We start from the raw sequence: 5153 nt of genomic DNA, 5'->3' as shown, positions 1-5153 counted from the left end.
GGCTCCTGGGAGGGAGCAGAAACGAATGTCAGACATCCTGTTCACAGCAAAGCTGTCTGAACATACATCTCTTCCTGCTCTCCAGGTGGCCACGGCAGAAATCATCCAAGGGGCTGTGAACAGGACAGACCACCGTATCATGGTGCAGCTTGATGATACCTCCACAACACCCTCTGTGACTCTTATTCCGTCTTTGACACACACACAAGCACACAAGTTTGTATCAGTCTGGCCCACCTATCACCCTGGGGCTACCCTCCTTCCCTAGTCCCTCTCAGGCTCAAGGACTGTTGTTCAAACCCGAAATATAGCCCTTACTACCTCACTTTCCCTGATACCGCTCAAGCCTAGTCCACAGATCTGCCAGATAATTTCCAGGATCCATTCCTGTGAAAGACTAAATCTTTTCTTAGAAAGAGCTGAGAGATATTCAGTGACTCAGTCCAGAGACTACTCTCAAGGGCAGTATGGATAGCATCTGTCATCCAGCTGTATCTGAGCAGACTTATCATCCTCACATGCCTGTATGTATCATCTTCCTGCATGGAGAATGAATTTTCCTTTGTATCATGCTGTCCTAGCGCAAATCTAGAAAACCAAGGAACTCTCGCTATTAAGGGGAAATATGAAGACATATGAATTCTTAAAGAAGCTTAAAATGTCTCAGGCCATGAGGAAGGTTAAGGCAGATCTCTGGATTAAGGCACTTTGGTTTTATGCTGAGGGATTCAGGCACACTAGGAAGCAAAAGCCATTTAAATAAATAAAAAATATCCAACAGTGATCTCTGTTTCAGGACATGGTGGGAACTAGCATGGAAATGTGGAAAACATTAAGTGTGGCGGAGTCAGTATTCAATGAAATCTTGGAGATAGACAGTGCAAGAAACTGTGGGATAAATATCCAGTCTAGGTTGCAGTAAGGACATGGCTTGACTGTTTTAGAGGAAGCTAGCTGCAAGCCATATGGACACGGTGTATCCTGTATACATATCAAGTTAGGTAGTTCATCTAGACAGTTGTGTAGTGTATCTCCAAAGCCAATGAAAACCAACAATAAAATAGGAATTTGCTAAGGAGGATTCATTACACTCAATTCCGGATCTGAAAACCAGGTTTTAAAAGCATCTTGTGCCATTTGGGGTGACCAAGGGTAGCACTGATGTCAGCACAGGGTTGATAGATAGGACCCAGAGAGGAGAGCTGCAGGATACCTTAATATGGCTGAAATAGCACCAGATACCTATGTTTAGACAATTATTTCTCACTTTCATTAGAAATGCCTACAATCTAAATGGCAAGAATTTCAAAAGGGATGTCTGAAACAAACTAGTCATCTTGACTCCCTTTATAGTCAATGGATAGAAAAAGAAGCTCTGGCCTACTTGGTGCATGCAACAGATCTTTGCTGCCCCCCTCCCCAAAAGTAACTGCTTCTCAACATTGGCCATAAAGGGAGCCTAGGGAACTTGCCTAACTCAGAGTCTAAATTTTTAGACATAGAGCTAGGTGAGATAAATCCAGGTTACAGCCCCCTTTCCGTTAACAATGGAAAACAATGAACTGGGTTGACTATCTCACTCTTCTCTAGGAATATAAAGGAGGTAGAGATCAGTAAGAACTGTTATAATGTAACATTGGAACCAAAGGAGTGCAGTAAGGTGTGGGAAAGATGTGATTGTAATATACAGCTGGCATTTCAGGGCAGGAGCAACTGAGAAGGGAAGATTGGACATCTGTTCTGTGGAGTGTTCTTTGGAAAACAACAGTGTGTTGACCTTGGAGGAAGGATTACTAGGTGGCACAGCAAGTGGTAAGGAATATTAGAAGGAATGGTGATCCAAAGGGAAAAGAGTTTAAATTAATATTTCTCATATTATTTTTACCATACCTAAGGAGATCACAAGTTAGCTCTCTAAGTTTTCTACAATCAGTGAAAAAGAAATAAGCAGCTCCAGAGAGTGACTAGCCCCTCCTGACCAAGATGCATACCTGAGAACCTGAGAAATCATGCTGGAGATGTGTTTATGGCTTCCCACTGACTCCTGAGGGACTCTGCATTCCTCGCATTAGCATAGTTCTTCTTTATCAGGAGGCTAAACTTAGCAGAAAAGGCAGCCATCCCTGGCAACTTCAATTCTCAGTTCCCTTACAATCCCCAAATAATCAGTGAAGAGAGACTGGCACTACCAGAGTTATGGTAGTGTAATGGTAGGGTGTGAGCCCTCTCTCTCTCCATGAGGGAACCAAACCACTTAACACAGATTATGTTACAAATTTTCAGCTGTCATATTTAGATGAGGTTTGACCCATGTGGTAGTGTCACAATGAGAAAAGATTCCTGTCTCTACTTTTAGATAGCTAAATGATGCCTAGAGGTGCAATTCATATGATCAATCTTCAGATGAGATGAAAGTTCTTTTCTTGGCAATGTCTATTTCTTTCCATGAACAAGCCCTATTTCCATTTCCTAGCCCTAGCTACCAAGATGAGAACAGACATAGACCTTTAATTTTTAGATTCCTATTTATAGTGTCATTAAAGCTGTATGTATGTCTTTATCATTTTTTTCCTATGGGAAGCATTGACAGCATCTAAACTGCTAAAGGTAGCTCCTCAGGAAGAGATACCTGACCTCTGGACAGATAGTGCAGCCTGACTCTCACTCGCACTGCTGCAAGCCCCCTCTGGCATAGATGGGCTGAATACAGGCATCTGCTGTCACAGCAGAAACCCTGGGATATATGTGACATCTTCACAAGGTTAACAGATACGACCTACACCTTAGGATAGACCTGTGTGCTTTTAGAGTGGTAGACACAGTCTAGGGAGGCATTCGTGCAGTATCTAAAAGGATAATGTATGTCTACATCTAGGCGGATGAAACCTACCTTTGTTGTCCAAACAGCATGGCACTTGGCAAGGGGGTCTCGTTTATGCTGCATGGAGAATGCCGGTAGCCATAAGAAGTATTTCTTTTTCTTGCAGCTTTTGATTCCCAAGTGGCTGAAATAATATGAAAATATGACAAAAATATTTTGAGTTTAATCAAAATTTGTGGGAAGGGTTTTACCATTTTGGTTTTACCATTCTTTCTAAAAGAAGTCCATTTCAGTTTAACCAAAAAATTATTTCTTCTTTTTTTCCTCAAACAACCACACAGCCAGAGAAAGTAGTTTATTTTCGCTTGTGACTTGGCAAATCACCAAACCAGTGACTATACAGTTGCTTTGGAAGTCATCTTCAATAGTTTATATTTTTATAGTCTAGCCAAAAAAGCCCCATAATGCATAGCTCTTGATATATCATTTATATAAATTCCTAAATGCATAGAGATCTTTCCCCAGGTTTCTCTGACCTTGTCATTCCTTAAGGTGTAGATAAGTGGATTCACCATGGGTGTTACAACAGTATGGAAGACAGAGAACAACTTGTTTAAAGCTGTGAGATTGAAAGTTTTTGATAACATATAGAAAAGGATAAGAGTTATATAGAAAATAGTGACCACAATGAGGTGAGAGGAGCATGTTGAAAATACCTTTTGCTTCCCTGTAGCTGAAGGGATTCTACAGATGGCAATGCCAATTAAAATGTAGGCTGCTACAGTGAAAAGAAATGGCAGCACAGTACGCGCAGCAGACATCACAGAAGTTATGATTTCTATCAGGAATGTGGCACTGCAGGAGCATTTTATCATAGGCATGAAATCACAGAAGAAATGGTCAATCTCACTGCAATCACAAAATGTAATTTGCAACATCAGCAATATGATAACAAAGCTAATTATAAAACCACTTACCCAAGTCCCAGCAGCTAGTGCTATGCAACACATGATTCATTAGGTGACAAAATGCGAAGGTTTGCGTACTGCTGAGTATCAATCACAAGACATCACTGCCAGGAGATAACACTCTACCCCAACTAGAAAAGCAAATACAAAAAACCGTGTCATGCAGCTATTGTAAGAAATACTTCTGTCCCCTGTTAGGAAGCTGGCCAGCAGCCTGGGCAGGATGGTAGAGCTGTAGCAGGTCTCCAAGCAAAACAAGCTGCCGAGGAAGAAGTACATCGGTGTGTGGAGATGCTGGTTAGTCACCACCAGCACAATGATGAAAATGTTCCCTGTCATTGTCACCATGTAAACCACCAAGAAGAATAGGAAAAGTGCAGGCTGAAAATCAGGTAAATTTCCAAATCCTAGGAGGATGAATTCCATAATGTAGGTTTGATTTTATTTTCCTATAGCTGACATTATTATGCTGAATCTTGAGGAAAGCAAACACTAAAATATAATGTGAAAAATAATAAAGCTATTTTCAAAGTATGTCTGTAAAAATACACTTTTAAAATTCATTCATTCAATATTTATGTCCTGATAACTTATCTAATACTCTAATTATGAAAATGTTTCAGCAATATTTACTATGAAAAATTGCCTTATTTCACTTTTTCTCATTCACAGTTGGTATGTCTTAGGGATAAGTTGAAACAGGAGTTTAAATGGGTTTTTTTTCTTCTTTTTCAGAAATATGGATGATCACATGTCATTTTTTGGCTCTATATCTTGGACTGTTTCCTTTTCTTTAGCATATATACCCCAACTCTTGTTTTTTGTGCTCTGGACATACTTTAACATATTCATGCTCCTTTGTACATCACCCAGCTATGCCGAAGTGGTGAAAGATACTCACATCCTTCTACGTCTGAGCTGTCATATAAGCTTGTAGTCGCATCAGATCAGCTTCTCCAGTCAACCATGCTGCACAGAAACTTTCTCATATTCTGGATATTGGATGACCTGACTGACTTACAAGGTAGGTAAAATTCAGGCATGGGGAAGGACTGTCTCACATTAGGGCTATGCTCTACAGACAAAGCAAGTTCAAATCTTGGAAGCCATTTGGCTTAAGTTTGAATGCAGTACTGGGCACAGCTATGGAAAGCAACAGAAATGTAGTCTGATCCAGAAGCAGATCCTGACAGAGAGGAGATCATAGTGTAAATGGGTTTTATCTTAAACACACACACACACACACACACACACACACAAAGCAAAACAACAACAAAATGAAACAAATTTTTAAAAAGAGAAAAATTCCTCTCCAGACCAGTTTGTTCAAAAAAAATCACTTGAAAAATATTGAGGCATTCAGA

The 5153-nt window shown here is 40.2% G+C and overlaps 1 pseudogene; it reads right to left on the bottom strand.

The window, feature by feature from the left end:
• Nucleotides 1-577: 577 nt before the first annotated feature.
• LOC134144847 (olfactory receptor 6Z7-like) lies at nucleotides 578-4251 on the bottom strand (annotated as a pseudogene).
• Nucleotides 4252-5153: the final 902 nt, after the last annotated feature.

Source organism: Rhea pennata, chromosome 10 (assembly GCF_028389875.1).
Source record: "Rhea pennata isolate bPtePen1 chromosome 10, bPtePen1.pri, whole genome shotgun sequence".
Taxonomy (NCBI): Eukaryota; Metazoa; Chordata; class Aves; order Rheiformes; family Rheidae; genus Rhea; species Rhea pennata.
This window is presented reverse-complemented; position numbering and strand designations above follow the sequence as displayed.